This window comes from Vombatus ursinus, unplaced genomic scaffold (assembly GCF_900497805.2).
Source record: "Vombatus ursinus unplaced genomic scaffold, bare-nosed wombat genome assembly UNPS02014830.1, whole genome shotgun sequence".
In the NCBI taxonomy this organism is placed as follows: domain Eukaryota; kingdom Metazoa; phylum Chordata; class Mammalia; order Diprotodontia; family Vombatidae; genus Vombatus; species Vombatus ursinus.
Genome location: NW_020954608.1, coordinates 1,363,803 through 1,391,686, shown reverse-complemented (window position 1 = coordinate 1,391,686; position 27,884 = coordinate 1,363,803). Strand labels below are relative to the sequence as shown.

Genomic DNA, 27,884 nt, shown 5'->3' with positions numbered 1-27,884 from the left:
GCCCCCCCCAACCTCTGGAAAGCAGCGAGTGGTATGTGTACATTTCACATTGCCAATAACACACACACACACACACGCTCTCGTGTGCGCGCGCGCGCACATACACACATACACTCCGCACACATACACACAGACTTGGGGAGAGGGGAGAGAGGAGAGACAGCGCGAGACAGCGCGAGCCTCCGAGAAAGCGCGAGACACGCCGGCGCGTGTAGCCGCCGCCGCCGCCGCCGCCGCTGCAGCCGCCGCCGCCGACTCCGACTCGGAGCTCCCGCGCTGCCCAGCGCCGCCAGCGGAGGAGCAGTCCCAGTTATTTATGCCGCTGCTACGTCCGCTGCTTGTAGTTCAGTCCGACCCCCCTAGTGACTCCCGCGGCCGTCCCCTCTCCTCCGCGCGCGCGCGCACACGCACACACACACACACACACACAACACACACACACACACACAACACACGCGCACGCACGCCCAGATACACTCTCCCCTCTACCCCCCCCATTCCAGACGGCAGCTGCAAAGACTTTGTGCACCGTTGTGTGGGCTGGGGCTTTCGGCAGGTCCTCTCCTCTTCGGGGGTCACCTCCTCTGGACGCCCCGCTCCGCGTCTCGCTTTTCTTGGTAAGTTTCTTCTCCTTCACTTTTTCTTAACCCTCTCCCCTCCCCTCTCCTCCACCTTTTCTTAACCCCCCACCTCTTCCAACCCTCCCTGCCATCCCCCTCGCGCACCCCCCCATACCATCCACCTCCAGCTCCAGACTCCAGGCTGGACTTGACTTTCATCCTCTCTTGCAGGAAAGTTTCACCCCAGCGGCTGCTCTCAGCGCCGCGGTGCAAATGTGACATGTGTCAGATTTCGGCTTGGCATCTGGTTCGCGTTCCTGCTTGCCTTCACATCACCACTTGTTGTTGTCTTTTTAAAATTTTTTATTTGTGATTTGAGGATGGGAGGAGGGATTCGCTGCCGTTGTCTTATTTATTTAGTTAGTTAGTTTTGCATGGATTTTAGCTTTAAGTATGCAAAATGTTGCCTTGCCTGGAGAGACTGTGTTTGAGGAAAGTATGTGTCGAAACACCAGATGTGGGTGTTTACCAGGGTTTGGGGAGGGGAGGGGGGTTTGAATGTTGTTTGTTGCTTCTCTCTTCCTATTCCTCATTTCTCTCTTCTTCCCCCTCTCTCTCGTGAAAAACCAAACTAACAAACATCTGGTGTTTAGAAGCACACACTTTATGGATCCATTTGTTGACCCTTATTTACTAAATTGCACAAAGTGCATGCTTCTCATTATAAGTTAGGAAAACTTCAGCTTTTATTTAAAAGTACTACTCTAGAAATTTAAAAAGAAAGAGCATAGAAGGAGAGGGAAGGACATTTCTTCCTATCTCAGGAAACCTTGTTTTAAGTTGAATACAGAAATTACCTTCCCAACCCAGGAAGCTTTGGGATAACAGCATTTCACAATGACTGGCTCTTAACATTCTTTACCTTTTCCTAACGGCCCACTTTCTCCCTTCTACTGCCTTTTTTTTTTTTCTTTTTCCTCTTTGTAAATTTCTCCGTTTAATTCCTTGTTTACTTGGGGGTTGGGGTAGTGTTGCTAAATAAATTCCCCCTCCGTTCTTTTACCAGGTCATCAGAGAGAGAAGTGAAACCCCCTTCCTGTGTTTATTTTTGGATGTTGGTGAATAGGAAAGAGAGGGGAGAGAATTAAGTTGTGGCATACATCTTGCGGTTGGTACTTTTGTATCCTTAGCCCCCTTCGCATCTCATCTGATGCACGTGCAAATGATGGCGTTCGCCACCCACTCTCACTGGCCAGGGGAGGTTACTGCACTGTATTCACGCCGCCTCTAAACGCTTAGCTGTAGCAGGTCCTTAGCCTGTGCCACAGCTGTTCTCTCAGCGCACTAATGGAGACTGCTAACTTTGATCCAAATGCCCCAAACAATACACTGATAAGTGGTATGTGACACCCAGGGAATTTCTGAGGACAGTTAAGTATTGTTAAGGGTAGCTGTATTGACATTTACTTGAAATTCAGAAGTTGGAAGACACTCTGGTGGGGGGAGGCAAGGATTATTGAAAATATATATGTTGTGGGGCAGGGAGGCTGAAAGTATTATTCTGAGATTCCGAAATTTTTGTAAGTCACTTTTGGGTTTGGTGTTTCCTGACTGAAACAGATAGTAAAATTGTAAAGTTTGAGGTTTTCTGTAAGCAGAAGCAAGCCTAGAGATGATTCAACAGTTGTAGACGTTAGTCATAGTTAGGGAAAATGTATAGAATAGAGCATAATCTAGGAACTAGAACAATCTTAGTTTTCATTAAGCATTCTCTCCACAGATTTGAAACAATTAATGGACAGCTGCTCTCTACTATATATATATATATATATATATATATAAAATTTTTTTTTTTACAGACTCTCCACATGTTGAGTTTCAATCAGTTTCTGAAGGATTACACTTTAAAAAAAAAGATACTAGTTTCCTAACAGGTGGTAAGCCAATCAAAAAAAAAATGAGGTCCTTTTTGACCTTTCCTGACATTTCATAATGGAGCTGTTTTGAGAGAGGAACAGAGCGCATGAAAGGAGTTTGGGTATAGTTGAATTAGGACACATATATGTGGGTGGGTGGGGGTGGTGTTTGTCTAAATATATAGTTGCTGTGGAAATCAGATTTTTTTTTTCCACGGTGGGATACCTTTTGGTGAAAAGAGGTACAAAATACTCTCACTCTGTCAGGAAGATGAAGGCAGAAACAGCAGGTCAACAGGAGGTAGAAAATGAGTATGAGCATGTTAAGTGGCAGAAGTGGAAGTTTTCCAGCTGGAAGTATTCAGAGAGCTTTACTTTTTGAAAGCAAAAGTTTGCCTGGAAGGCATACTTTTTTTTTTTTTTTGACTTGCTCTTGTAGCTCTATTAATTTGATTAAAGAGTAGAAACTAGGTGTGTATAATAGTGTGTCTGTGGTATTTGTCAAAATTAAGACAAAAAAAGATTAGTTTGGAGATACTTTGCTCTTGAAGTTTGGCACTGTAGCAGACAGTAAAGCTAAGGTCTTCTATTTTATCAAAAATCCTATTTATCATTACTGTCACTGAGAGTTTTGGAAAAGCTGTTTTGTCTCATTGTGGCAACTTTGGAATTTAAAAAACTTAATATTTGTGTAACATTGCTAAACACATCATATCACAGACTTCTAGGTTAGTATTATGTACCATAATTGACTATACTACTGGCTAGATGAATAAGCTATGTTCGCTAAGAAATGTAATTTGGATTTTTAGATATTTAGATTTTTTTTTTTAAGAAAAGATACCAGGGGTTCCAGTTTCATAGCATTCCTGAAAGGAATGAGTATTGAACTGTTATTACTTAAAGTTGAGCAAAAGGAATGTCTCATATTTTAGGTTACATTAAGGTCACTAAATCTTAAACAGAAGACAGAAAGCTGATCACACATCCTTCTGGAAGGTAAGTGGAAAAGGGGACACTATTCAGTTTTTTTTTTGAAGAGGTTATTCCAAAAGTATACTTTCAGGCACTATGGTAACAGACTTTTTAGGTGGACAATGAAAAAAAAAATCCACTACCTAAATGCAATGACATTTTTGTGCCGATATTATTAAAATGTTAATAAAATACATTTAATTTATAATAAAAATAAATTTAAGAAAAACTACAGATTGATAGGTCAGGAAAAGGATTTACGTAACTGTTGTAGACTGTTTAAAATAGATTGTTTTATTTTGCCTTCTAAGGTGATATGTAAGCTGGAACTGAACATCATTTTTAAATAGACTACACAACCTGAAGTGCATGCTGGGGGGGCCTTTAGTTACATTATGCTTAGTTGTGTTCCTGTGGAAAAGTAATGTTAGTACATGAGTTTTGCTTCCTTACACTGATAATATACTGGTTTTACTGAGGGATTAGGAGGTGGAAGGGAATTTGTGTTGTGTTTTGTTTTTTTTTTTCCTTCTGGACACATCAGGGGAAAAATTGTTGACTGAGGAGCTAGTATAGAAATAATACAAATTCTTTTTATAGAAAATTGTGAATACTGTTGCACTATTAGAGCTAGTGTATACTGATCTATTCCACTGAAAGGTTTCAATCCCTTTGTAGGAAGGAGATTTTTTTTTTTACACAGAAACATAAACAATTATGTGTAATGTAGCCTAATTACAATTATTTCTCATAAGAAGCACATTTAAATATGCGAAAATAGATGTTGTTTCATACTAGAAAATACTATGTTTTATTGTATTGAGAAACATGGAATAACCATGGCAATGTAATGAATGTAGCAAGTCATCTTTACTGAGTATTCAGTTATTTTTCTTCTCCGAGAGGATAGGAGCAGGGTACAAAATTTTAATTATGTTAAAAGACAATTACATGTGATCTTAAAGGATTTATATTTAGTGCCCTATCACCCTGGCATATTTTCTGTGTTGACAGGCTTGTGTTAGAATAGCTGTGTTCCACTGCTAGTAGAAAACTGAGTGATGCAAGTCTCCATGTGTTTTCTGCTTCTCAAAATGAAATGATGAAGAGGTCACTTACTTGTATGAAGAAGTGAATTAGGACTTAGGTCACTAAGAAGTATTCATTGTGTGCTTGCTAATAGAGAGAATTGCAAATCAGAGTTAAATTTGTAAATGGTATCAGTTCCATTGCAAAAACTGAATACTAATTTTTAGTATTCTCAGCCTCTACTTGATTATTTTCTCAATTTGGTGATAGCTACTAATGCTAGTCATGTAAAGAATCTCAACTGTTTAATCCCATATTGATGGTTAACTCACTGTCCCTTGTTTTTGGGAAAAAAATAGTATTCATATCATTTAGATTGGACCATGTAGTAATAGGATCATAAAATAAGAACAGGCTTTAACTACAACCTAGTCTTATACATATATCTAGTGAATCCATACAGTTCAAATGAAACTTCACCAAACCCATTACAGAAAGATAATTATCTATATACTTAAAGGTCTTTGGGGAAGGCAGACTATCTTAAATGTGTTTGAAAAACACTCTAGTGTCTCCCTCACAATCCATAAACGTCCTAATTCCTTCCCTAAGTTACTTGTTCTATAAGTTGCTTTTATTTTTCTTCTGTTCTTAATGGAAAGAAAGCAGTTTATTGTCTATTTCTGTATCTCTTAATATACTTGGATTCTTGTAGTATCTCGTCTTATATCCTTTTCTTCCCTGGGTAATACGACTTGAGTTTCTTTGCATTTTCATAGGGTTGAAATAATTTTTGTTGTTGTCTTATGGAACTTCCCACAGAGTCTCGCTTCTCTGTTTCAGGACCTCAGGTTGGACTTTTGCAAAAGTCTTAGTGTTGGATGAAATGATAATGAAACGGCAATTTTACACTTCTTACTATATTCCTTTAGCATAGGTGAGCAGAAACTGATGTACAGAAATTCATTATCATGGAATTTATGAACCTAGAAGTTGTATTTTATGAAAAATCATATTAGAGATTTTCCACTTAACTTCATGTTACAAAAAATGTATTCTTCAGCTTGTTAGTTTATTCCTGCCTTTTGATTCATTGCCTCTGCTGTGTTTCTACATGTCTTCTGCTGATCTGTCCAGATCAACCTACGTTTCTAAAAATGTGCAAGTTCCACACAGTTTAAGGAAATGGATCTGAACATTATTTTTTATATGATATTGTGGAGCAGTCTTCAAAGAAGTTGAGTGATTCTTCAATTTAATGTGTTGTCAGTATTTTTTCTTGAAATCTTTTTAACTTTTGTGACAAACATAAAAGTATGTTCAACTACTTTATATTTAAATATAAAGACATTATGAATAATTTAATATGGAAAAACAATTTTATAACAAGTATTTGATTTTAAAAATACTTGCTGCATTTTAAAATGTCATTTTATCAAATATTGGCCTTAGTTATTTTGAGGAGACTGTAACTCCAATTTTACAATGTAAGCCAATAAAAATGAGTTTACTATACAGAAATATTCTGTCTAGTCAATTCATTTGTTCATTCCCTAAATATTTGACTGCTTTATGCCTAGCATTGTACCAAACATGGGAGGGGGATGCAAACACAAACGCAATCTTGCCCTCTAGGAACTTACAGTCTAGTTGGGGAGATAAGAAATAGAAATGAAATAGTTGTGCGCACAAAAAATCACATAATTAAATGCCAAAATAGTTGATAAAGAAAATGCTATATGATAAAGGAGAAATAGTTACTAGCAAAGCTGGCTGTCATGTAAAAAGAACTAGCATCACCTTTCCCCCTTCCTCTTATATAGTTGATGGTTGGTTATGAATCTTAATCCTGACACATTTTGAATTTGTGGAGTTTGTTTATGCATTGTCAATTAATAGACTTGTTAACATTTACAATTTATAATAGTTATTTTGAAAGCTAGACTTCCTGCCTTAGTGAGAAAATGCATTCCTCTATCATGTAGAACTTTAAAGGGAATGTAGTTTGGTGGAAAGTACACTGAAGTAGCAGTCAGGAGACCTGGGTTCTAGTCTGGACAGTGTTGCTAATTGTTTCTTGGGCAGGTCATTTCTTTTCTAAAATGAGGGGGTAAGACTTTTCCAGCTCGCAAGTTTCCATTTTTCTTAAAAATGTTAAACAGTACCCATTCCAGGATCATTTATGAAATTATACACTGTATGTTCTCTTACATTTATCTATTGATGACACAGGCTTCCCCCATCCATACAACTGGCATTGTTGAGATAAATCATAGTTTCTTGGTACTTTGAGGGATATGAGCATGTTCTGATTTTGACATTTCTTGAATTCGGGATTGTACATTTATTTTCAGTAGCATGACAAAGAAATTTATATGTTAGAAAAGTATGTTGCTAAGGAAATGAAAACCTCAGAATTTAAAAGCTTTCAACATTATTAAGTTATTAACAGTCTTCATTTTCTTCCAATTTGTCTTTGAAGGAATATTTTAGATTTTTTCATAGAATTCTAAGATTTTTTTTTAGTGTTTTTGTTTTAAAACTTCTCTAAGCAGAAGTCTCAGTTAAGTGAGAATATTCCATCAAAATTTTGTTAAAACTTTTTATTATTTTATGGAACTTTTATTTGAATGCCTTAAAATGATGCTGCATGACTGATGCTGCGGTTTAGACTTTATTGATAATACATTGGTTTTTATTTCTTTTCTCAGTCATTTTATCTTTTTTGTATTATCTTTAATGACCTATTTTTCATCAGTTTAGGAGAATTTCAAACACAAAATTTTTTGCTGTACAGTTTTCAACCCTAAGAAGGAATCAGAGACATGAGTAGGAGAAAAATCATTGGTATGTGTATCTGAAGGAAAGATATTTGTAATTTTTCAGTAGTAGATGTCTGGAGAAAGAGCTTTCTGATTTGAATATTCAAACTAACAAAAAACGCTTCAGGTTTTTTCCCTTTTCATAAGATTTTTACCCCTCCACTAAAGTCTTAATCTCATGACTTCTCATGGCTTGCAAATGACCCTCGGTTTTTGAAGGATTTGCCAGCAATGCATAGATTCTGCTAGGACTAACCAAGCTGAAAAGACTTTGAGTATGGGCTCAATGATGAGTTCTGTATCAGGTGTGTGTCAGGATCAGCCAAGCTAAGGTCAGAGGCTCATCTTTAGGTTAGCTGCAGGGTGACAAATTTTTCCAGGAACTTATGAAAGCTGTCTACTGTAACTTTTTATATCAGTGGAAGGAGTTACCCACACTGACAAAGTAACAGAAGCTTGAGAAGTAATGTCCCTAAGAATCCTCTTCCTAGTCCTATTCCTCATTATTTCCACATCTAAATTTTTTATCCTAAGTGATTTTAATTTTTCAGTCTTTTTCAATTGTCCTTTGCTCTCACCCATTTACCTTCTTCATTCTCTCCAAAGTTCATTTCAAAATAACCTCTTTGTCACATACTTTTAACTAGCTTTTGTTTTAATTCTCTGTGATCATGGCCTGTCATGAAGGAAGCTTCCCGTCAGAGTTGTGGGTTCAAGTCTTGTATCTGACAGATACACTGGTTGTTTGAACTTGGGCAAGTCACTTAGCATCTCAGTGGAGACAGTTCTCAGCTACTTTAGGTTGCAGAGAAAGTAGAAACTTGTTTTGGTCCAGGAATTTACTCACTTGGTAGAGTTCTCTGTCTAGTGAAATCATAGCTCCCACCCCTTCCCATGTCCTAACTTACTGCCCTCACTGATTTCTTACTACTGTTAGTAAAAGATTCAGTTCGTTCTTGATTTAAAGCCCATCCATTAATGAATCTGTACTGCCACCTTTATCACCCATAGTGATGAGTAGTTGGCTTGTTTTTTTTTTTTCTTCCTCTGCCTCTTTTCATTATATCTTTTTTTTTTTTTTGGTGGTGGTGGTGGTGGTGGTAGAGAACCAAAACTTCATTTCACGCTGGCCATGTTACCTCCTTTTAGCTTCCAATAGTTACTTAAAATCCCATTTCATCCAGGAAATACCACCTAACTAGTTGGTCAGAGTAGGGATTTTCTTCTTTCAGAATCAGTGTTCTAACTTAAAAACAACTCCCCCCCCCAAACAAAACCCCAAAACTATGAATGGACAGTTATACTCTATGAGCAGCAAAAAAGGAAACTTAAGTGTGTAAACATTTTAGTGTTGTCACCAAACAAAATTTGCAGCAAAGCTAATTTGACACATCCAATGATACACATAATTACTGTTGCCCTTCATTGTAATTAAGTATAAATTGTAAATCTTGTAGATGAATCTAATCAGGGTTAACTTTATAGAGTTGTAGGGAAGAGATCATTCCATTCTTGATGGACAGAATGAATATAGGAGGTATTCTGCTACCTCTCTTGATGTTACCTGGATCCATTATCCAGGAAAATTATATAGCTCTTCTGCAGGGTACAGACATGTTTAGTCAAAAGATTTTGGGGAGGTGGGTCTTATAAATTCCTTTTCCCTTACCCGGGATGTAAATTGCCCTGGTCTCTATTCTTAAGTTGGAATTCCTACCCATCTCAACCAAAACTTCCATTCTCTTTGGGTAGATGACTAATCATTTTCCTTCTTTAACACCTGTCACTAAGATATAGTTGACTTATAGGTATTATTTCCCCCTTCTTTTCCCAACCATCTTTGGGAGGTGTTTGATCAAATGAATATCTTATTAAAGGCATTTCAGTTACTAGTGTTAGGAGAGATAGATAATGAAGATTTTGGTGGCAAAATGACAGATGGTTTGTCTTCTGAGGAGAGAAGGGAAGGAGGAAGAGCAGGCAAGATTTTAAAATGCAGATCTTCTGGTGCCCTTACACCTTTTTTTCTTGTTGTTTGTTTATTTCTTTCCATATTATGCTCCTCCCTAACCCCCTTCCTGCCTTCTTACAGAGCAATATCAAAGCTGTGAAGGATCTTAGCTACCGCCCAATTTAACATACTTCTTTTACAGATGAATAAAGTAAGGAAAGGATGGGCTTTGCTCAATGTCATTTAGCTCCTAAGTGGGAAAGCCAGGATTGAAACCCAGATTTTCTAACTATGTGTTCAGTACCCTGCCTTTGTGAATTATAGCAGACCTTGAGGGTTGAGCTCTTAAAGGTGCTTGGATTAAGGAAATAATACTACTGTGCTTTGCTGTGCTGTTAATACTTCTTCCACTTTTTCTCAATGTTTTTTCCATAGGTGGAAGACTGGGGAAAATGTCATATTTGTGACCATCCATACTAGTTCTGATCAATTTATGCCAGGATGCTATACTTTTAAAGCATTGAAATGAAATAAAATTTGTCATCTCTATTTCAGAACCTTTACAAAAATCAGCTCTTTCCTTATTTCCTTTTGTCTCTCCAGACACAATGTTTTTTACATAATGAGAATATTCCTTTGACACTCCTGCAGACCTTCCCTCTTCCCAAATGTTTGCTTTTCTTCTTTTCCCTTAAAATTTCTCTTCTCTGAATGCACAGTAACATATAAGTGTTAAGGGCACTAACAGGATATAGCCATTCACACTAAGGTGTGGATTATCCTTCATTCTCGCGGTGGCTGTTCATTTATCGAAGTAAATGAAGCTCTACTTGGTGAATTTATTTGGAAGATATTTGTGATTGAGCCTCCTTTCCTTCCATAGTTTGTCAGGATTTAAAACTGTAACATTATCCACCTCTCTCCCCAACATGCATACTTTTGGGAAGTAATCCATAAACTCCAGTTAAGACAAAGACTTTGTCTTAACAGTTTCCATAGGCATGGATTTCGTATTTCATGCAAACTTTCCCAATTCATGAAAACAGAATTGAGGAGGGGACTCACATATTTTAATAGTGTTATTGGAGTGACGAAGTGACAAGATTGGAGACAGGCAACTTGACTCAATTGATACATGTAGAGACTTGGAGATCTCCCTATACTTGGGAAGAACAAAAGGGTTCAAAAGCTTATTGTGTAAGTATAGACCTTAGTGAAATTATATACTCTGAAGTAAACTTGATTGTTGGAATTTCCTTTCCCTAAATAATGTTTTATAGTTTTATTTCACAGATTTCATTGGTTTTCCAATGACTGAAGACAGCTATCATGATCTCAAATCTTTTTTGCAGATTAAAATTACCTAGATCCTTCAACCAGTGCTCATATGGCGTGGTTTCCATTTGCTTCAAAATTTTGGTTGTCCTCTCAAATAGAATCCTTTCTAAAATATAATCTGTACTGAATGCGTTGTTTTAGATGTGATCTGTCTAGGGCATGATACGGTAAAACTATCACCACCTTCATTCTGGATTTTACACTTCTCTTTATGCTTCCTACAGTAGCCCTTCTGGCTACCATGTCATATTATTGACTTGTTTTGAGTCTACTAAAACTTCCAAGTCTTTTAACAAGAATTTTTGTTTAGCCACCACCATACTATAGCCCTCGTATGGTTGATAACTTTAAACCTAAGTCAAGGATATTACATTAAAACCTTCCACTGTATTTTTGGATCTTGGTTCTTTCCATCTAATGTGTTAGGTATCCCAACTAGTTTTAAATCATTTGATGATTGGATAAGTATGCCATCATGTCTTTGTCCAAAACATTGTTTAAAATGTTGAACAGTACAGTGTCAAGCAGAGATTCTTTTGTTATATTACTGGATAGATTCTTTCTGAGTTTTTGTCTACCTCTTAAAGACTACTTTTTGGGTGTGGTCATTCACTCCATTCTGAATCCAGCTAATTTTATTTTGTTAAAGAGAACAACATAATAAAATTTGCCAAGTGCCTTGATGAAATTCAAGTATGTTGCCTCACAGACATTTTCTGGATCTGTTTGTCTAGCAGCCCTGTTGTACAGAGGAATAAATTTAGTTTCTCATAGCTTGTCCTCATTGAGGTCATGCTGGCTCTTAGTGACAATTACTTCTCTGTCTAAATGATTACAAATTATTTCTCTAATAATGTTATAGAATTTTGTGAGAAGAAAAGTTGCACTCACTGGCCATACTTTATAGATACTACCTTTCATCTATTTTTGGAGAGAGAGGAAGGTGGAATCAGGACACTTGTCCTGATTGTACTGCTATTGTACTTCTCATTGTGTTGGAGCTAGTTGCTTTTTGCTACCTGTCTCCTCACTTATTTTAGGTTTTAACTCCTGTTAACCCTTTCAAAAAATCTACCTTTCCTCCAAAGGTCATCTTATTTCTTGTCAAAGAAAATAGAATCAAAATAAGAATTGAATAGTTCTACCTTCTTTCCATTGTTCATTGTTTTATAAAGGAAACAAGCCCAACTGGCAACAGTAGTATTGCTGTATCAGTTCTGTGTTTCATTTAACATGTTACAAATAATTCATCTTTCCATAACATTTATCTTGATAAGCTTATCTCATGCCTTTTGTTCCTGGTTGTTTTAAACTATAGAACTCAGTGTGGTGTTAGGTTATATATTTGGGAAAGTTTGTTTTTAAAAGCTGACCTCCACCCTAACTCCCAGACTCCCTCCTTTCCACTCCCATGAATCTCATGGATAGGTCTAATCCTGTTAGATTGTGAGATTCTTGAGGGCAGGGACTCCCTTTTGCCTTTTTTTTGTATCTCTAGCACTTAGCACAGTGCCTGGCACTCAGTATATGTTTAATAAATGTTGATTGATTGATTGATGTAGGCTGACTGCATTAATGGGGATTGGAGTTCAATTCTACTTGACAGTGCAGTATTGAGTTGCAATTCCAGCAGGGATGGGTAAACTTTTCAAATTTTACATATTGTTTGACTTTACAAACTATACTTTCTTTATCAGTTATGAATACTATGTTTCCAAGGAAGGCCATTTTCCTTCCTTCCTTTCTTCTTTCCTTCCTTCCTTCTTTCCTTCCTTCTTTACCTTTCCATCTTCTATCACATGTGCTTTCAAATGCTATTTTATATGTTAACCCTTGCTCTTTTTTGGGGGGGGGGTTAGGCAGTGGGGTTAAGTGACTTGCCCAGGGTCACACAGCTAGTGAGGGTTATGTTCTGAGGCCGGATTTGAACTCAGGTCCTCCTGAATCCAGTGCTCTATCCACTGTGCCACCTAGCTGCCCCATCTTGCTCTTTTTTTTAAAAAAGACTTTTTTCCGAGCTTGCTTTCTCATACTTATTACAACCATAATTTTGTAATCCAAGGAAGAAACAGAGCCCATTACAAAGATACTATATTATTACCCTGTGTTATTGGTTTTCACTGAACTATCATCTTTGATCTGCTCCCTAATTGTTCTTTGAATGCCTTTCCATTAGTATTACATTCCCAGTGGGCAGGAATCATGCCAGATTCTGTATTATGAATGTTATGGTACTGAAGAAATATTTACTTTTATTTCTGTATTTATAAGGACATCATTATTATTCAGTCTCTTACATGTATCTGGGCCACACTGATCCAAAAAGTGTATTTTTCTTAATTTAGAAAGTTTCTTCAGTTAAAGATTTTTAATAAGCACAACTTAATACATTTAGTATGTGCTAAAAATTTAGTAGAATAACATATAACTACTCAAATATGTTAAAATTAACATATTTGTTTTACATAGTAATTTGGTTGATATCATTGGAAATAATATTTTTATTCAAATAGGTTACCACTTAAAAGTAGAATGTGAGTGACTCATCTTTTGTTTGTTAAATATTTATGAAATAATAAAAAAGTAAAAAGTTTAATGTCTGCATAAATTTATGTTTTTATATATTTATGATATTTGTGTTTTTAAGATACTTCCTTTTTATTGTTGAGTGTTGATTCCTTCTCTCTAGAAATAAGGCTCGATATTTTTGAATGTCAAATTTTTTATTTTGGATTATTAATTACATGTCATCTTAATTATACTCTGACTTCTTCTTAAAGTGGGTGTAACCTCTTCATCTTTTGGAACATATTTCAGTCTTTTTTTAAAGACAACTACTTTAAAAATACTTATTTGTGTCATAATTCCTTGGGGAGATAATTTAGAACTAGAGCTGTCACTTCTTTTAAACAAAATTTTACATGCCTCTCAACTTTGTTTTGGTGTAGAAAGAGATGCAAATTCCACACACAAAAAAATGAGAGACATTTTTAGATATTGATCCATTAAAATTAATATTTGGTTCCTCCCCATTGTTTAGTTTCCTTATTGTCTTGTCTATCTTTCCTAACTCCACCCCCCCCAATCCCCTTTTTACTACCTTGGAATTGTGCAATTTTTTTTCTTCTTAATTATCACCTGTTTTATTGACTGAGGGAAGAAGAAGTCAATAGACATTTATTAAGTGCTTATGAGTGTTTGGCATGTACTGTGCTAAGTGCATAGGGTAAAAAATAGGGCAAAAAAGTCTCTGCCCTTAAGGAGGTTAAATTTATATGGTATTTGTTTTTTAATTACAAAGATTTTTAAGTACTTTTCCCCACTTGATCCTCATTACAGCCCTGTATGGTTGTAAAGTAGTGGAAGTAAGAGAGTTAAGACTTGAACTCAGATATTTCTATCCATTCAGATTCTGATGGAGTAGTTGCTGTAGTAGTAGTGGGAGGAGGAGAAGTAATAGGGGTAGTAGTAGCAGGAAGAGCAGGAGTAGGAGGAGTAACCCATTGGACTGATGGTCATGGTAGTGAGGGCTGTGCATTAAATGAAAGATATATGTGTATATGTATATGTATATGTATTGGTGAAGCAGTTGAGGTTAAGTGACTTGGCCAGAGTCATACAGGTAGTGAGTGTTAGGTGTCTGAGGCTGGATTTGAACTCAGGTGCTCCTGACTCCAGGGGTGGTGCTATATCCACTGCGCCACCTACCTGGCCCAGAAAGCTGTATTCTTTAACTGACCTTTTGTTACTTGGCCTGCATAAGCCAGTCTGTGTGCCAAACGCTATGCTAAGCACTGGGGATATAAAGAATGGCAAAAGCATTGCCTTTGCTCTCAAGGAACTCCCCCCTCTACAAGGAAAGAAAAGATGCAAGTAATTGTGTACATCTAAGACATATACTCTGTAAACAAGAGGAAATCTTAGAGGGAAGAGTTGACCTGAGGACAGAGAAAAGTCTCCTGAAGATCTGTGAGATCCGCCCAACCTTGAGGGAAGTTTGGAGTTAGAGTTGAGGAGGGAGAGCTTTCCAGGTATGGAAATGCCAAATGCCCAATGCCCAGAGCCTGGACAGAAAGTGTCTTTAGGAACTGTAAGTAGGTCAGTATAGCTGGATTGTAGAGTTCCTGGAAAGGAGTACAGTATAAAAAGTCTGGGAAAGGTAGAAAGGGCCAGAGTGTGAAGAGACTTAAATGTCAAACAGGTCATTTCAGGAAGATGATTTTGACAGCCAAGTGGAAGGTGGATTGTAGTAGGGAGACACTTAAAGGAGGGAGACCAAGAAGAAGGCTATTGTAATAATTCTGGCAAGAGGCGATGAGACACCTTGAATTAGGGCGATGGCTAATTAGGGAGATGGAATAGGGAGAAGGGGGATATACTGATGTTGTGAAGGTAAAAACGAAAAGATTTGACTACTTGCCTTAGACGCCTATAAATAGGAAATAGAGAAGAATAATGATGTAAATTAAAGGTGTGGTGGGATAAACAGAGGGCTTAAATAGTTGTTTTCATGTTTCATGGCTGAAAGGATAGAGGAAGGTGAGAAAGAAAGTGTGGACTAAAAGAAAAACTATATCAAGGAGCACCACCTCAGGGAATAATGATCATATAGAGAAGATGCTAATTCTTTGAAATGGAGCTCCTTTTCTTCCAAATAGTGATCTCTAAAGTCAGGACTGTGGCCTTGACACCAAGGGAAGTGTGATAAACCAATGAGAGGATGAGAAGATATATCAGATCTCACCCATGATAGCCAGTCATGGGCTTGTTTTCAGGACAGCTCTACCACCCCCTTTATGTATTAACCTCATCACTAAAGAGTGCTTCGCCCTTTCCAGGTGGTTATAACGATCTCAGTCCAGGCACCTGCTGTAACAGTGCAGGCAGAGTTCCCATTCCCTGCTATCTCAAGGCTGCTGCAGGTACCTCTCAGAGGGTGGGCTTGGAACTCTGGGGCAGTGGCAGGTGAGTAAGACCTCCACACACACTCCCCTTCTCCATTTTGAAGTTTTTTGTTTTTTTTTTTTACTTTTATTAGTGGAAAAGAGTGAGTAGCACAAGATGAACAGGAATGGATGTCATGAGATGGGCATTGATGATCTTATTACATTATCTTTCCCCAAACACTCTTCCTTATGTCTAGGGAGAGAACCACTATTTTCCCAAGCTCCATCAACCTCATCTTTATTCTTAACTCCTCACTCAACTGAAATCACTCTCTTCAAAGTTACCAATGGTATCTTGATTGTCAAATATAATGGCCCTTTCTCAGTCTTCATCATTCTTGACCACTGCAGCAAACTGGTGAACACTCTCTCTTTCTAGGACACTTAACACTCCTCTCCCTCAGTTGCTGAAAATGATGTGTTGCCTACAAAAACTGATATTTGCACACTTAAACTTGGAAACAGATTTTTCTAAACTGTATAAAAGTCTCCTAAAGAAGTGTTTCAGTGAAATTTAAACCCATTTGTTCAATACGAACACCTCCCTGTTAGTTTTCAGGAACAAATGATTGACTTCAGAGAAGATGGAACTTTTAAAAAACCCAAGTAAAACTTTTACGTAATTGGTGGATGTGATTGAAAAATGATGAGTATTTAACACAGTTATGTATTTCTTTCATTTGTAGATATACATCTTTGTGATGCATTTTTCATAGTATGACAACTATTAAAATCCAATTTTTTACCCAGTTTTTGCTTGATGACTTCTACTGAAAGAGATCTCACTCTGAAGACAATTCCACTTTTCCACATTTATGATTATTGAAAAGTTTTTCCCATATAACTAACCTATGAATACCTCTCTAATTTCTACTCCATTGGTCTTAGTTATAACTTTGGGGACAAGCAGAAGAAATCTAGTCTTTGTTCTATATGATAGCCTTTCAGATGGCTAAAGATAGTTTCATGTTCTCCCTGAATCTTTTCTTCATTAGGGCAACATTTTCTGGGGAAAAATCACTCAACTTGAAGTCAGAAAATTTGACTTCGATGCTGTCTGCCACTGTCTCCCTGTAACGTGGAATAAACTTTTGAACTTTGGTAGGCCTCACCTTCTTCATCTGTTAAATGAGGTAGTTGGACTAAATTCATCATTAAAGTCTTTAAGAATGTTAAGTTTTAAACATTCTGTGAGTCAGTTCTTTAAACTCATCCTCTTATCGCATGGTTTCAAGTTCTCTCACCAAGCTAGATCCTGCCATGCTTTTAACATCCTTCTAAAAATGATATACTTGGAGGCTGAGCCAAGATGGAGGAGTGAAAGCAGTGACTTGCTTGAGTTCTCCCCCAGACCCCTCCAAGTACTGTAAAAATGGTTCTAAACAAATTCTAAAGCAGCAGGACCCACACAAGACAGAATGAAACAAATTTCCAGCCCAAGGCAGCTTGGATAGTTGTTTGGAAAGGTATATCATGCAGGGTGGGGAGAGGAGCACAGTTCAGCATAGGTGCACAGGCAAAATGTGCCTCAGTGAACCTGGAGCAGGCCTCAGAGGAATGAATCATGGGTAGCTGTGACGGTTTCCAGATTTCTAAACCCACGAACGCCAAAGACAACTTATGTCAGTGGGAAAAGTCTGTCTCTGTGGTGAGAGAGAGAAGTGCGGTGGTCTCAGCCTCAGTGCCAGAGCGTGGCCACGGGGCAGCAACTGCCTTCAGAGCTTCCCGCCCACAGACTAAGGGAGAATCAAGTGGCTGATCAGAGGGGGATTGCAGGGATCTCTTTGCTGGTGCTGAGGCAGCATTCTCTTGCTTTGCCTGTGCTTGGATCTGGGTCACAGTTCTGGGTGGCAGTCCTGGAGTGAGGAGGAGTGCTGGCATGATGGAGCTTGTAGTGGTGGTGGAGAGGAAATCCTCCTCATAGTTCCAAGGCAGGAAAGAGTGCTTGTGGTCATTCATAAACCAGATCACAGGCCAGGAGTAAACACCTCACCCCTTATCATACCACTTTGGAAGAACTAAAAATTTACAGGTCCCTAGAAGTATCTGAAAACAGCTGCACAAAACCCCCAAAGCTGGGGACAGTACATTCTCCACACTGGAAACAGACTCCTACCTTAACAAAGAGTTTAAAACTCAAGTAATTGACTGGGATCATGACCAAGCCTCACAAAAAAAGTCATCCATAGAATCTTTCTTTGGCAACAAAGAAAATCAAAACATGCAACCAGAAAAAGTCAACAAAGTCAAAGCTCCTACATCCAAAGCCTCCAAGAAAAATATGAATTGGTCCCAGGCCATAGAAGAGCTCAAAAAGGATTTTGAGAAATAAGTAAGAGAAGTGGAGGAAAAACTGGGAAGAGAAATGAGTGATGCAAGAAAATCATGAAAAACAAGTCAACAGCTTGCTAAAGGAGACCCAAAAAATATTGAAGAAAATAACACCTTAAAAAATAGCCTAACCCAAATTGGAAAAGAAATCCAAAAAGCCAACGAGGAGAAGAATGCCTTAAAAAGCAAAATTGGCCAAATGGAAAAGGAAGTCCAAAAGCTAACTGAAGAAAATACTTCCTTAAATACTAGAATGGAGCAATTGGAAGCTAGTGACTTTGTGAGAAATCAAGACACTATAAAACAAACCCAAAACAATGAAAAATTAGAAAACAATGTGAAATATCTCATTGGAAAAACAGTTGACCTGGAAAATAGATCCAGGAGAGAGAATTTAAGAATGATTGGACTATTTGAAAGCCATGATCAAAAAAAGAGCCTAGACATCATCTTTCAAGAAATTACCAAGGAAAATTGCCCTGATATTTTAGAACCAGAGGGCAAAATAGAAATGGAAAGAATCCACCGATCACCTCCTGAAAGGGATCCCCAAAGGAAAACTCCTAGGAATATTGTAGCCAAATTCCAGAGTTCCCAGGTCAAGGAGAAAATATTATAAGCAGCCAGAAAGAAGCAGTTCAAGTATTGTGGAAACACAATCAGGATAACACAAGATTTAGCAGCTTCTACATTAAGAGACCACAGGGCATGGAATATAATATTCCGGAGGTCAAAGGCTATAGGATTACAACCAAGAATCACCTACCCAGCAAAACTGAATATAATACTTCAGGGGAAAAATGCACATTCAGTGAAATAGAAGACTTTCAAGCATTTTTGATGAAAAGACCAGCGCTGAATAGAAAATCTGACTTTCAAATACAAGACTCAAGTGAAACATGAAGAGGTAAACAGGAAAGAGAAATCATAAGAGACTTATTAAGGTTGAACTGTGTCCTGCATGGAAAGATAATATTTGAAACTCATGAGTCCTTTGTCAGTATTAGGGTAGTTGGAGGGAAAAAATTATATGTATGTGTATAGATAGATAGACATATAGAGGGCACAGGGTGAGTTGAAGATGAAGGAGTGACATCTGGAGAATAAAATTAAGGGGTGAGAGAGGATTTTACTGGGAGGAGAAAGGAAAAGGTAGAGTGGGGTAAATTATCTCACATAAAACAGACAAGAAAAGGCTTTTACAGTGGAGGGCTAGTGGGGGAAGGTGAGAGGGAATGAGTGAATCTTATTCTCATACGATTTGACTTAAGAAGGGAATAACATACACACTCATTTGGGTATGGAAATCTATCTTACCCTACAGGAAAATAGGAGGGGAAGGGGACAAGAGAGCTAGGGGGATGATAGAGGGGAGAGTATATTGGGGCAGGGGGTAATCAAAAGCAAACACCTCTGAGGAGGGACAAGGTCCAGAGAGAATAGAATGATTGGGGGGGCAGGATAGGATTAAGGGAAATTTAGTTAGTTTTTCACAACATGTCTACTATGGAAGTGTTTTGCATAACTACACATGTATAACTTGTATGGAGTTGCTTGCCTTTTCAGTGAAGGTGGGTGGGGAGAGAGGAAGGGAGAAAATTTTGAACCCAAAGTTTTAAAAACACATGTTAAAAAAATTATTTTCACATGTAACTGGGAAATAAGAAATACAGGAAATGGGGTATAGAAATCTATCTTGTCCCATAGGAAAATAGAAGGGGAAGGGGATAAGAGAAGGGGGGAGAGATAGAAGGGAGGTCAGATTAGGGGAAGGGGTATTCAGAATGCATGCCGTGTTGGGGTGGTGGGAGGGGCAAGATGGGGAGAAAAAATAATAAAAATAATTAAAATGACATACTCAGAAGTTAATACAGTATTTCATGAAGGGGCACATGAGGACAATGGGATTGTCACCTCCCTTATATTGTACCTTATGCTTCTGTTAATATGGATTATATTCATGTTAGCCTTTTTTTTTCCCCAGGCAATTGGGGTTAAATGACTTGCCCAGAGTCACACAGCTAGTAAGTGTTAAGTGTTTGGTTTGAGGCTGGATTTGAACTCAGGTCCTCCTGACTTCACGGCTGGTGCTCTATCCACTGTGCCACCTAGCTGCCCCTCATGTTAGCTTTATTACATTGCCATTTTACATCGTCTTCTCATGTTGAGTTTGCAGACTGCTAAGTTATGCTCTTTTTCTTCTGCACAGAATGCTGTGTACTCTTACCTTCCCTGTTGTGTACATGTGAAGCTAGATTTTAATCCCTGTAGAGGTTCACATTGTTAAATTCAGCCCATCGTCACTACTCATCAGTATCCTTTTGGATTCTGATTCTGCCAAAAACAAATTTGCAATTCCTCCCAGATTTGTGTTATCCACAAATTTGGTAGACATACCATTTTCACATACCATTTTCCCCTTCATTAAAGTCCCAGAAGCTGTAAGTTGGATGATTGGGTTTAGGTGACCTTTAGGAAGAAGTAGGCAGCAGCTTTGCTCTATAGCTTCACCCCTTTGCAGTGACTAGCTTAGAACTAAGCTAAATGGATTATGTGTTCATCAAAGGGACATTGTTTGAAATTTAACTTGGAAATTCCCACTTCCAAATTAATGTAAAACCTAAGATCTATAGAAATGCCTTTTCCTGTTTGGCTTTGCCACAACCCACTGCCATATTGAGGAGCTCACTAATCACACAGCTGGCTGGTACAATTGGGTTTAGAGTTCTGGCCTTTTGTCATTAGGCCTTTACTAAGGGAGACCTTGTGATGTAATGTAAAGAACAACAGATAGGTGTCCAAAGACCTGGCTTCAAAGCTTAGTTCTGCCTTTATCTGTATGACCTTGGGCAAGTCATTTATCTGGATCATAATTTTTCAGCTGTAAAATAAGAATATAAAATATCAACATGAAGGACCAGCAACTCTAAGACTGTGAGGCGATTTTGGTACTGAAAACTTTACATCGCTCTGAGCTTTTTATGTTTTCCAGTAGGAGAAGAACCAGTTCCAGTGTATGTGCATCCTGGAGCTCATAGAGCAGAGTGAAGTAATAGACTTGGCTGGAAGAGGGGGAATGAATGAGTGGCATTCAGAGGCTGATGAAAGCTCTCTGTCATATAAAGACCATATCCTTGTAAACTTACAATTCTAGTCCTCCACGAGGTTCAGATTTTAGATGCCATATCGTTTAGGATTTTTCCACCTCTGGTTAAAAAAAGATGGCTCTAACAACAATTCTTTTTTTTTTTTTTTTTTTTTTTTTTGAGGCAATCAGTGTTAAGTGACTTGCCTGGTCACACAGTTAGTGAATATCGTGTCTGAGGCCAGATTTGAACTCAGGTCCTCCTGACTTCAGGGCCAGTGCTCTATGCATTATGCCATCTAGCTGCCCCCTAAGAACAATTCTGCAACAAGTTTTTCTGGTGAATGCTTCTAGTTGCTAAGCTGGAGCATGTAGGATATATGAATGAAAAGGTGAAGAACCCCAAGAATAGAGGGAGCTCATTTCCTTGTGTTCTCTTCTTTCTTGGTTTGGGAAGAACAATAATACACACCTAGAAGCCTATTTTCCTTTTTTTTTTTAAATTTCAGAGTCTTGGTCTTTTCTTTTTTCACTCTTAAGTTTGTTTCTAGGCTCCCTTATGACCTCTCTGATGGGAAGAACTATTAGGCTATCCCTTTTCTTTAAGAAAAAAAAATAGGGGCAGCTAGATGGCACAGTGGATAGAGCAGCAGCCCTGGATTTAGGAGGACCTGCGTTCAAATATGACCTCAGACACATAACACTTACTAGCTGTGTGACCCTGGGCAAGTCACTTAACCCCATTGCCTAACCAAAAAAACAAACAAACAAAAAAAGAAGAAAATAGAAGTCACTCCCTTTCCTTTTTACTGCTTCTCTTCTTGGTTTAAACATCTATGACTCACAATTCCTCTTTTGTTTCTTTTTAAAAAATGTAATCCCTTCCTATTCTCATCATTTTGATTTCTTTTTTATATATGTGTGTGTGTGTGTGTGTGTGTGTATTAGTTACATGTCTCAGAGGGGACATTTTATATGAAATCTATCCTTTATAATTTTGGGGCTTAATAAGATTCATTAGTTGTTTGAGTTTATATTTAATTTATATTTGAATCATTAAAAAAAATTGGTTGTGCCGTTGAATTGTCATTTGGGGGAATGTTAGCTCTTTTTATTGTATGACACTGCTGTGTCACTTTGTTAGAAAGTCAGGACCACTCAGGCTTTGGGGAGGCAGAAAAAAAGTTTAAAACTAAGCATTTATGAAAAACACAGGCTAATCTCTTTTAGCATTAAGACAACATGAATTGAAATATTTATGATTCAGGGCATAGCCATATGAGAGAACCCAGACAGGCCTGTGGTTTCATTACAGTACTTACAGTATTTGCATGACCCCCAGAAAGGAAAAGTACAAGAGATCTAATGTAGTCAGGTGTGCAGATGCTGTTGAGATGTGCATAGCTCATGAACTGTTATGTTTTGCCTCAGAACCAAGAAGTTCTCAATTATTTGTGTGAAAGTATTAAAAGTGGATGAGTGAATACAGATAAAGAGAAAACTAGTGATTATCATATGTAAAGTATAGGAAATGTCATGTAGATGATGTTGAGTAAAGGAAATTGAAAACAGGAAAACAATTTTATAAGACTTAGTCTTGCTTCATTTCTCTAGTCTTTTCCCCTTTTGATCTATTCTTCTTAAAGCTGCCAAAAAAATCTTCTTAAATGCTTAGGTTTGACCATGCCACCCTTTTTGCACAAATGCCCTTAGTATCTGCCTGTTGTTTATTTTAGCTGGAATTTAAAGAGCACTTTAAGTTTTGCAGTGTACTTCACATATATTATTGCATTTTATACTTACAGCAGTCCTGGCGGGTTCTTTTCTTTTACCTCCATTTTACAGATGAGGAAACCAAGTCCCAGAGAGACTAAATGACTGTCAAGGGTCACACACAGAGTATGTGAGGTAGGATTCAAACTCAGGTCTTCCTGACTCCAAATCTTGCACTCTATCCACTGTGCCACCTAGTTTCTTTGCATAGAATACATAGAATAGAGTACAATATATTTTCTCCTCATCTATGCCTTTTGATCCCTTTGTCCTTCCTAGGCTCAACTTAGATGTCATTCTCTTTGGAAAACCATCCCTGATTCTTCCATCTAAAAGTAATTTCTCCCTTTTCAAATTTTCTTAAATCAGGTGTTCTTAACCTGGTTCAATGAACTTAAAAATAATATATATTTTGGTAGATATATTTCAATATAATTGGCTTCCTTTGTGATCCTATGTATTTTATTTTATGCATTTAAAAATATGATTCTGAGAAAGGGTTCATAGTCTCCAACAGACTGCCAAAGGGATCCATTATACCAAAAAGACCCAGAACCCTTGTCTTAGAGATTTTTGTGTTGTTCCCTTTTTTGCCCCATTGTATTATATCTTATATAATAATTATTTTTCCATTATTTTGTTGTCTCTCTTTAATAAATCTTGCAGGTTTCTTGAACTTAGGTATAGTGTGATTTTTCATCTTTGTATTTCTAGTACCTACCATAGTGCCTTCTACATTATTGGTGATACTGAATGTTGCTGAATTCGTATATATGTATAGATATTTTTAAAACATGGAGTTATTAAAGGATTAACTTGCCAAAAAATTAAATTGCCAGGAAAGGTCAAATTTATTTTTTAAAAAGTTTTGATATTGTTTATTTTTACAACACAATAATTATTCTACAGAACACCCTCCCCTGCCCTGAATCTGCCCTTATAACACCAAAAAGAAAAACAGGCAAAAACCACCATTAAAACAATCACATTCTGCACCTATTGGTCCCTTGTGTGTTCTGTGAAACCTGAGCTGATCATCACACATAAACTGAGTTTGGCTGCCTTTTTGAAAGATGTTGGGTTTTTTTCTCTTCCTGTTTTGTAGTTATTGTGTGCTCTGCATGATCAGCTCATTCATATTTTCTCAGTTTCTTTGTATTACTCATATTTATAATTTCTTATGGCACAATAGTATTCCATTGTATTGTACTTTGTTCAGCCAGAATCTAGTTGATAGACATCCACTTTGTTCCCAGTATTTTGCTACCACAAAAAGAACTGCTGCAGATATTTTGGCATGACTGGGACCTCTCTTACTGTCTTTCACATCCTTGGGCTATATAATATATCCAGTAGTGGGAAAGCAGAGCCCACTGTTACAAACTGTGTATTGACTTTCGAACATAGTTACAGATTATTAGCAGCTCTTAAGTTAAATTTAAATAAAATAATGATGCCTGGAAAGTTGAATTTCCTATACTTTCTGAGATATATGCTAATGAGACAATAATATAAACTGAAATGTCTGACCTTCCTATTTTTGTCCTTGATTTCTTATTTACTTGCTACTTTCTCTGTGCAGTGTTTCCTGATCTCCCTTGGTCAATAACAACCTTGGCCCACGGACCTCACATAGCACTTTGTTTTGGAATTCACTAATGCACTTATGTAATATTGAATATTAGAATTATCTGTGTTTTATGTCACTAATAAAATATAAATGATAGTATGAAGCATGATATAATAATAACATCATTTATACAGATAGCACTTTTAAGGTTTGAAAAGTGTTTTCCAAATATCTCATTTTATCCTCACAACAACCATGGGAGGTAGGTTTTATTATTGTGCTCAGTGCCCCCTTTATTTTTTTAATCAGATGATCAAACTGAAACGTATAGAGAGTAAATGATTTGATCAAAGTCCCACAGTGAGTAGTTGTTTGAGGCCAAATTTGAACTTGGGTATTGAGGTCTTGAGACTCCCCCCTCCGTGCTATACACTCTGTCACCTAGTTGCCTCTGTACAGCATTAAGAAAATTTGTGAAGCATTTCACCTGTGTTATCATTCTGAGGTAGCTGCTATTATTATCATCATCCCCATTTTATAGAGAAGGAGACTGAAATTGATAGAGGTTATTTGACTTGACAAGGATCAAACATCTAGTGACTTTATGGGGTGTGATGTGAACTTGTCTTTGTTGACTCCAGGTCCAGTATTCTATCTACTTATGTCACCTGTTCTTGACAAAAAGGGCTCAATTAGTTGGTATCCAGGGCAGGTAGGCGGTGTAGTGGATAGAGCACCACCCCTGGAGTCAGGAGGACCTGAGTTCAAATGTGACCTCAGACACATGGTACTCACTAGCTGTGTGACCCTGGGCACCCCAATTGCCTGGTGCAAAAAAAAAAGTTGGCATCTACCCTGGTGGATACAGAAATGACTTAATGAATGTTGTGAATATTTCTTGTTGTTGTTTAGTTGTTTCAGTCATATATGATGCTTTGTGGCCCCATTTGGGATTTTCTTGGCAAAGATACTGGAGTAGTTTGACATTTCCTTCTCCAGCTCATCTTTCAGATGAGGAAAGGAGGCTAACAGCATTACGTGACTTGTCCAGGGTCACAAAGCTTTACGTGTCTGAGGCCAGATTTGAACTCAGAAAGAAGAATCTTCCTGACTCCAGATCCAGCACTCCATCCACTGTGCCACCGACTTGCTTATTGTTGCGTAAATGAAAGTATAAAGAGTTTTAAAAGACAATTTTATGAATGAAATGAATTCTTTAAATTGATGTAATTATCCCACTACTAGAAAAAAATAGTTTGTACATTTAAATTTGTCTTATAATCTAAATAAATATTTGTTTTAATATGCATATTAAAATAAGAAGATAAACATTCATGTGGCAAAAACCTGAGCCAATTTCTAACATTTTTCAAGTGGTTCTGTATAGAAACTCTAAAAAAGATCTTTAAAGTTCTAAGCAATTGGGAAAAAAAAAACTTTTATGTATTAAAGTGGAATTAGTATAGTATCCCAGTGCCTAGAATAGTCCCTGCCAAGAGGAGGTGCTTAATCAGTGTTTACTCCATTTAATTAAGTTAATATGAATGATGCTTTGAAAAATATATAGGTAAATTTCTTTAATTTCTCAAATGCTCTCTGTATAATTTGTATGTAAAATATGAAACTGGGCAGCTAGGTGGTGCAGTGGATAGAGTGCAGGGCATGGAGTCAGGGAGACTCATCTTCCTGAGTTCAAATTTGGCCTCAGACACTTACTAGTTAGATGACCCTTGGCAAGTCACATTACCCTCTTTACCTCAGTTTCCTCATCAGTAAAATGAGCTGGGGAAGGAAATGGCAAACCACTCTAGTATTCTTTGCTAATCATAGTAAATAACAGTATACATGTACTGAAGAGACATGGACTAAAAGGAACAGCTTACTAGAGTGGAGTCAGGGATGAAAGGGCATGACATCATGAACTGAGAATTGGCCTTGGACCCAGGAAGACCTGGATTTAAGTCCTGCCTCTGATACTGCCTGTGTGACCCTCAATGAGTCACTTTTGCTCTCAGTGGTCAAGGCAACTCTAACACTATACGTTGCAGGGAAGGTGCAGACCTGCATTGATTCTGCATTGTTAGAGGGAGTTTCCTGATCTAGGAAGGCCCTTTAATCAGCGAAATCACAGGTCCAGTTCCTATCACCTGTTAATGATCTGTGGGATTGGAAGGAGTAGATGGTGCATATGGCAAAAGTAAAGTGCCAATTAAAGGGCCAAAATAATTATTATTAACCAAATAGCCTCAATAATCCTAACAAGATTGACGAAGCTTGTCTTCAGGGTCCTGATCACTTCTAAAACTGCTCTTGCCATTTCCCTCTGACCTTTGGATATTTAGATTTATAGCGCTCTCCCATGTCTTTCCTTCTGTACTACCACCTAACCCTTTCTTTAGAGGCTGGAATGGCTGGGACAGGCTTCTTAAAGGGAGTGGAATGTGAGCTGATCTATTAATGGATAGGCTATGGATCAGTCAGGGATGTGGGAGTTGTATTGGGGGTAAGGCCAGGACAGTAAAGATGAAAACATTAGCATAGGGGCAGAGATGAAAGCATTTAGGACTATGAATATGTAGACAGGAGGCAAGATGTTATAGTAGAAAGAGTACTGGGTTTGGAATCTTTTGCTTGGGGTTTGAATCCTACTTCTACTTGAATCCTGCTTCTTACTTAATAAACGTTTATTAAGCCTACTATGTGTGAGTGCTAAAGTACTACTTACCACATTTGTGACCTTGGCTAATTGACTAAAAATCTCTTTGCCTCAGTTCTCCTTATCCATAAAATGAAGACGTTGTACTAGACCAGGGATTCTTAACCATTTTCATGTTGTTCGACCCTTTGGTGGTCAGGTGAAGCTTATGACCCCTTTTCTAAAGAATGTTTTTAAATAACTGAAGGAAATGCAAATTTTAAGTTAAGGGTTAATGAAAATAAAGAGAATTATTTTTTTCCAATGCAAGTTCATAGATCCTCTCCCCCCAGTCTGTCCCATAGATTCTTTGGTAGTCTGTGGACTCCAGGTTAAGAACTCCTGGATTGGATGGTCTCTAAGGCACATAGTTTGTTACAAGCAGCAAAGCAACTGATATTTGTAAGTCGTGTTTGCTATAAGTTGCAAAGTTCCACAAGGCACTTGGCCCATATGATACTGTCTCAGCCCTCAAGAGGTTTATATTTCCCTGGATTTCATTAGTAACCAGAATAAAATACAAAGTTACAGGTTAATATTCATACCATACCTAAAAGTAAAAAACAAAACAAAACCAGTCTTCTGCAGAAAAACAGATTACAAAGGGTCAGTTCATTTTTAGTGTGCCAGGAGTCATGAGCAGGGACTTATGCTTGTTAATTGTGCCTGTAGATTAAAAACAGCACTGGACTGGGAGTCACAAGACCTTAGTTCTAGTCTTGGCTTGACCCTGTTAACTAAGATCAAGAGAGATCATCATTTATCCTGTGTCACAAATAGCTAGCTACAGAATTGGAATTTGGACCACTGTATTGCCAATTCCTGTCCACTGCTCTTTCTGCTGCATCATGTTCTTCACTGTTTTTATACACAGAAGAGAGTGGAAGAAGAGT

General features: G+C 37.7%; 1 protein-coding gene across 2 annotated transcripts in view; it reads left to right on the top strand.

Annotated features, from left to right (window-relative positions):
* Positions 1–367: 367 nt before the first annotated feature.
* Positions 368–27,884, top strand: part of FOXP2 (forkhead box P2) — a 694,083-nt gene continuing 666,566 nt past the window's right edge. For both annotated transcript variants that reach the window (XM_027838641.1, XM_027838640.1), the window contains exon 1: positions 368–617. The gene's annotated coding sequence lies outside the window, so the exon portion shown is untranslated. The remainder of the gene's footprint in view (positions 618–27,884) is intronic.